At 37.2% G+C, this 13,731-nt stretch overlaps 1 protein-coding gene across 2 annotated transcripts in view; it reads right to left on the reverse strand.

The window, feature by feature from the left end:
* The window catches only part of BRINP3 (BMP/retinoic acid inducible neural specific 3), a 340,326-nt gene that overhangs the window by 15,553 nt on the left and 311,042 nt on the right, over positions 1–13,731 (reverse strand). The window lies entirely within an intron of this gene.

The raw sequence follows: 13,731 nt of genomic DNA on the forward strand, positions 1-13,731 counted from the left end.
ATCATCATAATATTTTTATAGTTTCTCTACAGTTTAGCCAAGCACAATCTACTAAAATACATATTTCATAGAGTTTGTTAAAGCGAGGTGACTTTGGGAGTCCTGAAGTATAAATGGAATTCTGAAGTGACTTGGATCAGGATAGCTCAGATCTTTTATCCAGGCTGCCTAAGCTAAGAAAGGATCAGCTCCCCTCAGTGGATGTTTGCAGCCATTAGGAATAGAGTTTTAGGTTACATCTACATTCCTTGAAAAAACAATTACAAAAACTGAATGGACACAGAACTAAAGCCAAGTAGCCCTTGATTGTCGAAGTTAAATTATGATTATGGAAACACTTTGAATCACAATCCATGATTCTTTTAGCACAAGATAAACCTGTTTAAAAACTGTCATGAATGAGTACACTGTTTTATTAAAACTTTAATTGGGACGGAAGAAGGGAATTACTTTGGACTTTATGGTAATCACCTTTTCATTTAAATAAATAGTTTATTCAAAATAGTTCCATTCTGTTTTAATTAGGAGGTCATCTTTATATATACTGAAGTGTTACAGTATCTGATTGTGTGAAGGGCAGACTGAATCAACAGCAATGTGATATGTAATTTAAGAATGGGTGCCTTATTTGCCATTGGTTGCCTATCCAATATTCACAGGTCCATGATTCCTGCTAACAGAACCTTGATTTTCTTCAACACAATGTGCCAAAATAAAACAACTTTTCCAGTTTCCCGTAGATTTAGAGGTAGCTATATTACACAGTTCCGAAACAAACAGAAATCTAATGTGGGAAAGTCTTGGCTTGCTTCTTATTCCTTAAAGAAGTCAACAGCCATGGCTTACTCTACTGCTTACTGCCACTCACCCTGAAAATGGACAGGGGGTATGAAGCTGTAGGAGCCATCTTGCCATTTCAAGGCCCCAAACATAAGAAAACTTGAGAGGAAGGGAGGGTAAATAATGGATAACTGGCCCTCAAACCACTGGCAGAAATTTCTTTCTATATTAAAAAGGAAAATTAAGAACCTTCTGTGGAGATTGGAGGATTGGAGGAGTGTTTCAGGGTGGAGAAAATTGAATGGATTCGCATACTAAATCTCAAAAAAGTGTTTAGAGGGAAATACCTCAAAAACTAAGTTGTTTTTAGCAACTCTAAAATGAAAACCAAGCAGGCCAAATTTTTTGAGCTTTTGTGGAATAAATGTATATAAAGACGGAAAATCTGAAAGAGAAAGTTGAGCTTATTGACTAAATGCATAGGTGATTTTATTTCACCAAACAGAGTGAAAACATAGAACTTTGTACAACCATCAAAAAAGTAGTAACAACATGGGAAAGAATGTGAAGGTTTCGAGCATGACCGGATACACCTGAAAGCTTTTTAGTGTGTGTTGAAGGTAACAGACATGTAAAAACAGGCTTTTAAAAAGTAAGTATGTTTTGAGCCTCAGCAATCCATATCCCACTGTTCCTGCAACTATGTCAAATTACTGTTGAGAGTATATGCTATTTGCTTGATTTATGAGGATATATTCTAATGTCAAATAAAATATTAACTGAAATGAGATTAAAATCATATAATATTTCTATGCATTAGCATATTATGAATTCTTTGACCATGGCACCACAGGAGGCAAGTAGCATATCCTATATCTTTCACAATGCTTTTTTTGCACCAAAAGCTTAGAAAAATCCATTTATGGTCTTGGATTGTGAAAAACAATTCATAAATTTAAAATTAGACAATTTTTAATCAAATGCATACTTTTTTCTTTTCTAGAGAATCAAAAGTCTCTCTTTAGTGTCTTCTTAATGGTATTTGGATTCTTGTAAGAAATATTTTATTCCTCATTTTAGTTTATTCCCACATATATCACTCCAATAAATGATCTGAAGCTCAACATTTTCCTAGTCCTCTAAATTGGAAGAAACCTGTCACATATATCAATGCCTTAAGTTGTTTTGGTGAGAACTGTACTGAAACATAACATTCCCCAGGAAAGAACCCAGGATTAAATCAATCCTACATTCAATTAGTATTCAAAGCACAGTGCTTCATGTTAAAAGAAAATGATGTAGTACTTTTTCTTCACAAAAGCATTGTTGAATGGCACAAACTTTCAGCTATAAAATAAACTGTGGGGATCAAATATATAGTATGGATGGTGAAGGATGTTTTAATTAATTAGATTGTGATAATTGGTAATACTACACAGTGTATACACATATCTGAATATGTACAAATATTGACAATTAAATATTTTGAGATAAAAAAGCAATAATTGAGTCAATTAATCATCATTCTCCCACTCATCATCCTTAATTAATAATTAATTGATTAAATAGATTAATTATTCTTCTCCTACTCCTCCTCATTCTCCCTCTTCCTACCTTCTCCTGTTGCTCCTCCTTCTTCTTCCTAACCATCACTGGACACTTAGGCAATGTCACTTTCAGTTTATTATCTTTATTTAGAGAGGGTACAGATTGTGGAACATAAAATTCTGAAACAACTTGTCAGTCCAATATCTGAAAATCAATCCATTTAAAATATATGTAGAAAAAGAACATAATCCAGATCTTTCAGAGAATCATGCTAATTAGTTAAACAAACAGTATATGTCTCCTTTAAGGAGACATTAAGTAAGTTTCTATACATTAAGCCATTTCCAGGTATCTGGAATTACTGAAAAATACAGTTGGTTCAAAACAAGTCAGAATTAAGTAGAACTTACTCTTGCTTATAAATGAGAAAACTTAAATAGCAATAGCAAGCTACTCCAATCCTCCATCAACTGGTGGCAAAACTAAAACCAGGGTACATATTTCTATTATATTGCAAACATGAGAGAACAATGGCTGGATTTGAGATATGAAATGGGACCTGTTCAATCCATGGTTTGGGAACATCAGAGCTGTGTGATTTGAGGATATATCACCTTCTTTGGGAATCAGTTTTCTCACTAATAACACCAACTAGGTTTTACTAGATTATCTTTAAATTTCATTCTAGCCTCAAGAGTCTACATTCTACCTGAAGCCTCAGGAATCCTATGCTTCTTTACTAAAAATACTTCATTATACCTGTGACATAGTTTGGATATTTGCACCCAACCAAATCTCCTGTTGAAATGTTGTCCCCAGTGTTAGGATTGGGGCCTGGTGGAAGGTGATTGGATCACAGGGCGGAGTTCTCTTGAATGGAGTGAGTTGAAATGCTGTCCCCAGTGTTAGGGGTGGGGTCTGGTGGAAGGTGATTGCATCCCAGGGGCAGAGTTCTCATGAATGGAGTGAGTTGTTACAGAATCTGGTCTTTGAGAAGTGTATGGCATCTCCTCCCACACATACCTCTTTTGCGGCTGCTTTCACAATGTGGAGTGCCTTCTCCTGCCCTGCCTTACACCATGATTGTGAACTCCTGAGGCCTCCCAACAAGTTGAGCAGATGCGAGGACCATGTTTCCTGTAAATCCTGCAGAACTGTAAGCCAATTAAACCTCTTTTATTTATATTTTACCCAGTCTCAGGAATTTATAGCAATGCAAGAATGGCCTAATACAGCCCCCAAAAAATCAGTACCTATAAATTAGATTATAGTAACTATAAAAGTCTATTAATCAGAGCTTAGTAGTGCTATCCAAGGGAAAACAACAATCTTCTGTTCTCTTCAAATATTTTAGAGAAAAGTTTGTCACACTGTGTGTGTGTGTGTGTGTGTGTGTGTGTGTGTGTGTGTCTGTGTATTTATACTTTTACTGGGTTCTTATAAATGCACTGTACTTATATTAAACCTAAGTAGGATTATATCACTCTTCAAATCACAGTCCTTCAATCACCTCATCTAGTACACAAGTGGAAAATGGCACTTACGAACTATATAATTATGCCTCCCGTTACACTCTCTAAGCTCACCTGGATTTCTTTCCCATTTTCTCACTCTACTCCAGCCTCACTGGTCTCTTCACTATTTTGAATACTACACATTTGCTTCTCTATCTGAGCATTTACACTTGCTGTTTTCTACTTCTGGACCCCCGTTGCTCAAATATCTCTATGATTTCTTCCTTAATCACTTCCGGATCTTTTAACTGTTAATAATATTTTCTCAGTGAGGCTTCTCATAGATATCTTATATAAAATATCTGGCCACTGTAGCCCTCTGTCACCCTCCTCTGCTTTATTTTCTTATTGCATTTATTTTTCATTTTTCTGTTTTTAAATGTATCTGGTAATTAGAATTTTATGTCCAATGATGGCAGGAATTTTTATCTCACTTATTCATAATCATAGTCACTATGTACTCAATAAATTAAACAAAGAAGGAATGAATGTATTTAGAAAATTTATAAGATAATAGGCATACTAGTAGATACAAATAAACACTCTGTTCAACTTGCCTATATTCAATTTAGAGACTTTCTTAGATATAGTAAAAACAATTCTCAGCAAAGTAGAAACATCTTGAAAATTATGACCTAATTTTCCTTTCTGCTCCCAACACTACGCTTCAGTTCCCAAAAATACACTCCATTTCATTTTCTTAACCACTACGATATTTAGAATAGACATTTATTTTAGGTGAAAATTTTAGAATACAGCAAATGAGAAGAATAAATCAAAGTGTCAATCCTTGAAGATCTTTCTTCACCTACAAATTAACAAATATTTATAGGTCTCAGGTTTTCTACAGTATCTTTAAAAAAATGTGGTAAAAACTTTTATGCTTGTACATGCTATTAGTAACATAAATTAAGCTAAAATAATTGCAACAATAAAAACAGGAAGACCTCACCTCTCCACCTCCCCAAGCTCAGTGATATGGAGACAGAGATAGGGAGAAGTTCTGAAAGTGTATTTGCCTTGGACAGATAAGAAAAGAGTTCATGAGTCATCGGTCAGCAATAACTGTGGAAACCGGAGGCAAGATAATCTCTTATCGCAGCTGTACTGTATGATTACCTATAGACTAGGGTGAATGAAATTGATTTTCTAAACAAGATCAATGTATCTTTCTATTTGGCTTTTTACATTAATAAGAAAATGAAATTCAAAGTGTTTATGTTTCTTTGAGAAAGAAAGCAAATGGATTACCTCAAAAAGTTGACAGTCATTGGGAGAGTTAGGCTATGCATCTCAACTTCGCTAATTGATGCACTCTATTCCCATTTTTGTTCCATGTCACTAGGGATAGTCACATTCATCACTTGTGTAAAATCAGAGGGAAAATGGATTTGTTTCTTAAAGTTGCATACAATACTGTCTATACTTGGTATTTTTTATCCAGATAATCCTATGCTACGATAGATTCTGGCAGCCTTAAATTTCTCCTCAAAATAAATGTCATGTAGTTACTGAAAAATACTAATTGAAAGTATCTGCCTTTCACAAATGTTGTTAAAAGCTACTATTTATAGCTGAAAATTGACTGAAGTAGACAACATCTGCTTTTAGAACTAATGGCTCTAACAAATAATGTGTTATTCTGGCAAGTGGGAATACATGTATTTTCGATATGCTATGGCATGCCACACACAAGAAAATTAGCTTTCAAAGTGGTATGTCAACATTAATTTTCATAGTTTTGTAATATCTCTAATCATAGCCAATGGTTATTAGACAAAAACACCTGCTGTCCTTTCTGTTGTTTGTAAAATTAAATTCAAAGTAGCATGACTACTGTATAACTGGCTCTCCACCCTGGGGTAAAATGTCCTCAAGTGTTCTTGCAATGTCAATGGTTGGTGTAAACATTACAGTCTAAAAGGACTAAACACAATTTCAAAATAATGCATTTGGATTACTTTTCCTAATAGATTTTCTGATTCAAAAATCAAGTGAGATAAATATGAATTTTTATTTATGGAATAGTTACCTGAAGAGAAATTGAAGAAAGAATTGAAGCCACAGAAGTATTTGCCTATTTGCATATGAAGTATTTCTGATTCTATCATGTTCTCTTTTGGTTAATGAATCAGAGTGTTTTATCTGACTTAAAATTTCTGTATACCAAACAAATCCAATTTTTTTTACATGACTGTCAAATACAGGGCCTTAGATACAGGGATATCATTTCTTCACAGTTATTCTCAACATAAGCTTATGACTTGTTTAAATCAAGTTATGGTGAAAAGGGAGTAATTGCTGCTACTTTTGCTATTTAAACTCCTCCTCTATGAAAAATATAATTGACCTTCTCAGTATAATGTCTTTGCAGAATATAGAACTAAAAGTAAATCCTTTTGTAATTCAATTGTTTCTTGTTAGAGGGAATGTCTCTTTGTTACTCACAATAAATTAATCTAAAAAGAAGGATCTTGTTAAAGGCTTTATGGTTGTAGTATGAATCAACATTTAAGGTAAACTACTTTCTTTAAGAAGCTGTGTCAGTATAAACAGAAATGTGCCCATAACAATACATAGAGTTTGTAGGTATTTATTAAGTTGTTGCTCTATAAATAATTGTTGAAAACCTGAAAAGATACAATAGCTAATATTCAGGAGCCTATATTCAATCTTTATTACTTTTAACCACAATTTAGCATGAAAATTTCAAACACACACAAGCAGTAGAGATTCTACTTGAGTCCCCAGGTATTTATCAGCTAGCCTCAAACATTACCCAAATCTTGTTTTATATGTTTTATCTACCAACTCCCACTTTTTTGTTAGGTTGGGGAAACAGGTTTTTTAGAATGTTTCAAAGTTTCTCCCAAATCTCAAGTTATTTCACCTTTAAATATTTTGTGTGCGATTCAGTATATATAAACTTTTAAAACATTACATTACACTAAATATTTTTTCCACACTATTTTCCTTTTAATTATTTATTATTATTGAGACAGAGTCTCACTCTGTTGCCCAGGTTGGAGTGCAGTGGTGCTATCTTGGCTCACTGCAACCTCGGCCTCCCAGGTTCAAGAGATTCTCCTGCCTCAGCATCCTGAGTAGCTGGAATTATAGGCGTGTGCTAGCACACCCGCCAAATTTTTGTCTTTTCAGTAGAAATGGGGTTTCACCATGTTGGTCAGGCCTGTCATGAATTTCTGACTTCATAATCCTCATGCCTCGGCCTCCCAAAGTGCTGGGATTACAGGTGTGAGCCAACGCACGCAGCACCCTTTTTATTTTGTTAACCACCTATTGTCATGAAGTTTCACTTATACTGAGTGCAGGTGTTTATATTTGATACAAATCTTTAGTGAACTAGTAAGGCATTTTATTCAGAAAAATCATGTGAGGAACAGGAAAGGCAACAATGATGACATGTAATTGTATTTTGATTGGTTAATGCCTTCCATATATCTTTTTTTTTAATGAGCATATTGTTTATTGAAGACCCAGTAATCATTTTGATTAGATTTCTTTTTTTATTATACACTAAGGGGTACATGTGCAGATCATGCAGGATTGTTACATAGATATACATATGCCATGGTTACATAGATATACACATGCCTAATTTAGATATAAATCAAGCATGTGAATATCTAATTTGGTTACATAGATATACAAATGCCTAATTTAGATGGATGGATGCATCCATCCATCTAAATTAGGTATTTCTCCTAATATCCCTCCCCAATGCCCCCACCCTCTGCTATCCCTCTTCTAGCTCTCCCACCCCCCAAGAGGTCCCAGTATGTGATGTTCCTCACCCTGTGTCCATGTGTTCTCATTGTTCAACACCTGCCTATGAGTGAGAACATGCAGTGTTTGGTTTTGTGTTCTTGTGTCAGTTTGCTGATAATGACGGTTTTTAGTTTCATCCATATCCCTGCAAAGGACATGAACTCATCCTTTTTTATGGCTGCATAGCATTCCATGGTGTATATGTGCCACATTTTCTTTATACAGTCTATCATTGATGGGCATTTGGGTTGGTTCCAAGTCTTTGCTATCATAAACAGTGCTGCAATAAACATACGTGTGCGTGTGTCTTTATAGTAGAACAATTTACAATCCTTTGAGTATATAACCACTAATGGGATTGCTGGGTCAAATGGTATTTCTATTTGTTGATCCTTGAGGAATTGCCACACTGTCTTCCACAATGGTTGAACTAATTTACATTCCTATCAACAGTGTAAATTGTTCTTACTTCTCCACAACCCCTCCAGCATCTCTGGTCTCCAGATTTTTTAATGATCACCATTCGAACTGCTGTGAGATGGTATCTCAATGTGGTTTTGATTTGCATTTCTCTAATAACCACCTATGATGAGCATTTTTTCATATGTTTGTTGGCTGCATAAATGTCTTCTTTAGAAAAGTATGTGTTCATATCCATTGCCCACTTTTTGATGGGGTTGTTTGTTTCTTTCTTGTAAATTTGTTTTAGTTCTTTGTAGATTCTAGATATTAGCCCTTTGTCAGATGGGTAGCTTGCAAAAAATATTTCTCATTCTGCTGGTTGCTGGTTCACTCTAATGATAGTTTCTTTTGCTGTGCAGAAGTTCTTAAGTTTAATTAGATCCATTTGTCAATTTTGGCTTTTGTTGCTATTGCTTTTGGTGTTTTAGTCATGAAGTCCCTGCCTATGCCTATGTCCTGAACGGTTCTGCCTAGATTTTCTTCAAGGGTTTTTATGGTGTTAGGTCTTATGTTTATATCTTTAATCCATCTGGAGTTACTTTTTGTATAAGGTGTAAGGAAGGGGTGCAGTTTCAACTATCTGCACCTGGCTTGGCAGTTTTCCCAAAACCATTTATTAAAGAAGGAATCCTTTCCCCATTGTTTGTTTTTGTCAGTTTTGTCAAAGATCAGATGGTTGTAGATGTGTGGCATTACTTCCGTGGCCTCTGTTCTGTTCCATTGGTCTATGTCTCTGTTTTCGTACCATTACCATGCTGCTTTGTTTACTGTAGCCTTGCAGTATAGTATGAAATCAGGTAGCGTGATGCCTCCAGTTTTATTTTGATTTTTTTGCTCTGGATTGTCTTGGCTATGTGGGCTCTTTTTTGGTTCCATATGAAGTTTAAGGTGGTTTTTTCCAGTTCTGTGAGGAGGTCAATGGTAGCTTGATGGGGATAGCACTGAATCTATAAATTACTTTGGGAAATATGGCCATTTTCAGGGTATTGATTCTTCCTAACCATGAGCATGGAAGGTTTCTCCATCTGTTTGTGTCCTCTCTTATTTCCTTGAGCTTTGGTTTGTAGTTCTCCTTGAAGAGGTCCTTCATGTCCTTTGTTAGTTCTATTCCCAGGCATTTTATTCTCTTTGTAGCAATTGTGAATGGGAGTTAGCTTATGATTTGGCTCTCTATTAGTCTGTTTTTGGTGTATAGAAATGCTTGTGATTTCTGCTCAATGATTTTGTATCCTGAGACTTTGCTGAAGTTGTTTATCATCTTAAGGAGATTTGGGGCTGAAATCATGAGGTCTAAATATACAATCATGTCATCTGCAAATAGAGGCAATTTGACTTCCTCTATCCCAATTGAATACCCTTTATTTCTGTTTATTGCATGATGGTTCTGGCCAGGACTTCCAATACTGTGTTGAATAGGAGTGGTGAGAGGGGGCACCCTTGTATTGTACCAATTTTCAAAGGGAATGCTTCCAGTTTTTGCCCATTCAGTATGATATTGGCTGTGAGTTTGTCGTAAATAGCTTTTATTTTTTTGATATATGTTCCATCAATACCTAGTTTATTGAGAATTTTTAGCATAAATGGCTGTTGAATTTTATCAAAGGACTTCTATGCATCTATTGAGACAACCATGTGGTTTTTGTCTTTGGTTCTGTTTATGTGATGGATTACGTTTATAGATTTGCATATGTTGGACCAGCCTTGCATCCCCGGGATGAAGCCTACTTGATCGTGATGGATAAGCTTTTTGATGTGCTGTTGTGATCTATTTGCCAGAATTTTATTAAAGATTTTCGCATCAACGTTCATCATGAATATTGGCCTGAAATTTTCTTTTTCAGTTGTGTCTCTGTCAGGTTTTGGTATCAGGATAATGTTGATCTCATAAAATGGGTTAGGGAGGATTCCCTCTTTTCGTATTGTTTGGAATTATTTCAGATGGAGTAGTACCTGCTCCTCTTTGTACATCTGGTAGAATTCAGCTGTGAACCCGTCTGGTCCTGTACTTTTTTCAGTTGGCAGGCTATTAATTGCTGCCTCTATTTCAGACCATGTTATTGGTCTATTCAGGGATTCAACTTCTTCCTGGTTTAGTCTTGGGAGGGTGTAAGTGTCCAGAAATTTATCCATTTCTTTTGGATTTACCGGTTTATGTGCATAGAGGTGTTTGTTGTAATCTCTGATGGTAGTTTGTATTTCTGTGGAATAGGTGGTGACATCCTCTTTATCATTTTTTATTGCATCTATTCAATTCTCTTCTCTTTTCTTTTTTAATAGTCTGGCTAATGGTTTATCTATTTTGTTGATCTGTTCAAAAAACCAGCTCCTGGGTTGACTGATTTTTTTGAAGGGTTTTTTTTGTGTCTCCATCTCCTTCAGCTCTGCTCTGATCTTGATTATTTCTTGTCTTCTGCTTGCTTTGAATATGTTTGATCTTGCTCCTCTTGTTCTTTTAATTTTGATGTTAGGGTGTCACTTTTACATTTTTCCTTGAGTCTCATGTGGGCATTTATTGTTATAAATTTCCCTCTAGACACTGCTTTAAATGCGTCTCAGAGAATCTAGTACGTTGTATGTCCATTCTTATTGGTTTCAAAAAACATCTTTATTTCTGCCTTCATTTTATTATTTATCCATTAGTCATTCAGGAGCATGTTTTTCAGTTTCCATGTAGTTGTGTGGTTTTGAGTGAGTTTCTTAATCTTGAGTTCTAATTTGATTGCGCTGGTTGCCATGATTTCTGTTCTTTTGCATTTGCAGAGGAGTGATTTACTTCCAATTATGTGGTCAGTTTTAGAGTAAGTGCTATGTGGCGCTGAGAAGAAGGCATATTCTGTGGATTTGAGGTGGAGAGTTCTGTAAATGTCTATTAGGTCTGCTTGGTCCAGATCTGAGTTCAAGTCCGGGATATCCTTGTTAATTTTTTGTCTCATTGATCTAATATTGACAGTGGGGTGTTAAAGTCTCCCACTATTATTATGTGGGACTCTAAGTCTCTTTGTAGGTCATTAAGCACTTGCTTTATGTATCTGGGTGCTTCTGTATTGGGTGCATATCTATTTAGGATGTTTAGCACTTCTTGTTGCATTGATCCCTTTACCATTATGCAATGCCCTTCTTTGTCTCTGTTGATCTTTGTTCGTTTAATGTCTGTTTCATCAGATACTAAGATTGCAACTTCTGTTTTTTTTTTTGCTCTCCATTTGCTTGGTAAATCTTCCTCCATCCCCTTTAAGTGTATGTGTGTCTTTGCACATGAGATGGGTCTCCTGAATACAGCACACCAATGGGTCTTGACTCTTTATTCAATTTGCCAGTCTCTGTCTTTTGATTGGGTCATTTATCCCACTTACCTTTAAGGTTAATATTGTTATGTGTGAGTTTGATCCTGCCATTTTGATACTAGCAGGTGGTTTTGCCTGTTAGTTGAATAGTTTCTTCATTGTGTTGATGGTCTTTACCATTTGATATGTTTTTGCAGTGGCTGGTACTGTGTGTTCCTTTCCATGTGTAGTGCTTCCTTCAGGAGCTCTGGTAAGGCAGGCCTAGTGGTGATGAAATTGCTCAGCATTTGTTTTTCCATAAAGGACTTTATTTCTCCTTCACTTATGAAGCTTAGTTTGGCTGGATATGAAATTCTGGGTTGAATGTTCTTTTCTTTAATGATGTTGAATATTGGCTCCCACTCTCTTCCGGCTTTTAGGGTTTCAGCTGAGAGATCTGCTGTGAGTCTGATGGTCTTCCCTTTGTGGGTAACCTGACCTTTCTTTCTGGCTGCCCTTAGCATTTCTTCTTCATTTCTACTGTGGTGAATCTGACGATTATGTGCCTTGAGGTTGCTCTTCTTGAGGACTATCTTTGTGGTGTTCACTGTATTCCCTGAATTTGAATTTTGGCCTGTCTTGCTAGGTTGGGAAATTTCTCTTGGATAATATCCTCAAGAGTGTTTTCCAACTTGGATTCATTCTCCCAGTCACATTCAGGTATATCGATCAAATGTAGATTTGGTCATTTCACATAATCCCATATTTCCTGGAGGCTTTGGTCATTTATTTTCAGCCTTTTTTCTCTAATCTTGCCTTTTTGTTTTATTTCATTGAGTTGACCTTTCAATCTCTGATATCCTTTCTTCTGCTTGGTTGATTCAGCTATTGAAACTTGTGTATGCTTTGTGAAGTTCTTGTGCTGGGTTTTTCAGCTCCATCAAGTTGTTTATGTTCGTCTCTAAGCTGGTTATTCTAGTTAGCACTTTGTCTAATAGTTTTTCAAGGTTCTAAGTTTCTTTTCATTGGGTTAGAACATGCTACTTTAGCTCAGAGAAGTTTGTTATTACCTACTTTCTGAAGCCTGCTTCTGTCAATTCATCAGATTCATTCCCCATCCAGTTTTGTTCCCTTGCTGCTGAGGGGTTGTGATCCCTTGGAAGAAAAGAGGTGTTCTGGTTTTCGGTGAATTCAGCATTTTTGTGCTGGTTTCTTCCCATCTTCATGGATTTATTTACCTTTAGTCTTGCATTTGGTGACTTTCCAATGGTGTCTCTGAGTGGACGTCCTTTCTGTTGATGTTGAAGCTGTATCCTTCTGTTTTTATTTTTCCTTTTAAGTCAGGCTCCTTTGCTGCAGGACTGTTGGAGGTCCACTCCAGACCCTGCTTGCCTGGGACTCAGCCGCGGGGGCTGCAGAACAGCAAGGATTGCTGCCTATTCCTTCTTTTGGTAGCTTCATCCCAAAAGGGTACCTGCCAGATGTCAGCCAGAGCTCACCTGTATGATATGTCTCTTAGGATAAACAGGGGTCAGGGACCCACCTGAGGAGGCAGTCTGTCCCTTATCAGAGCTCAAGTGCTGTTCTGGGAGCTCCACTGCTCCCTTCAGACCTACTGGGCAGGGGTGTTTAAGTCTGCTGAGCTGGAACTCACAACCACCCCGTTTCCAGGTGCTCTGTCCTGGGAAGGTGGGCCTTTATTTATAAGTCCCTGATGGGCTGCTGCATTTTTTCAGAGATGTCCTGCTGAGGAAGGAGAGAGTCTAGTCACAGTCCGCCTGCAAAGGCCTTGCTGAGCTGCTGCCAGCTCCGCCCATCTGCTGTGTAAAATTCCTTGTGATCAAACTTTGAGCTCAAACTTCTGTGCTGGCTGCAAAAATCTCAAGCCAGTGGGTTTCAGCTTGCTGGTTTTTATGGGAGTGGGACCTGCTGAGCCACATCACTCGGCTGCCTGCCTTCAGCCCTCTTTTTTTCAGGGGAATAGGCAGTTCTGTCTTGCAGGCATTCCAGGCACTGGCTTAATGGCTGCCCAGTTTTGTGCTGAAAACCTGCACAGCACCAGTGAGAATCTCCTGGTCTGTGGGCTGTAAAGACAGTGGGAAAAGTGCAGTATCTGAACCAGAGTGCTGAGTGTCTGGAAAAGTCCCTGATGGCCTCCCTTGGGTAGGTCAGGGAGTCTCTGCTCCCTTGCACTTCCCAGGTGAGGCAACATGCCACCCTGCCTTGGTTTGCCCTCCTTGGGCTATACCCACTATCCAAACAGTGCCATGGAGAAGAACCTGGTACCTCAGTTGGAAATGCAGAGATCTGCTGCCTTTTGCCTCTCTCTCACTGCAAACTGCGCTCCAGAGCTGTTCCTATTTGGCCATCTTGGC

Source organism: Cebus imitator, unplaced genomic scaffold, assembly GCF_001604975.1.
Source record: "Cebus imitator isolate Cc_AM_T3 unplaced genomic scaffold, Cebus_imitator-1.0 Scaffold33, whole genome shotgun sequence".
Classification (NCBI taxonomy): domain Eukaryota; kingdom Metazoa; phylum Chordata; class Mammalia; order Primates; family Cebidae; genus Cebus; species Cebus imitator.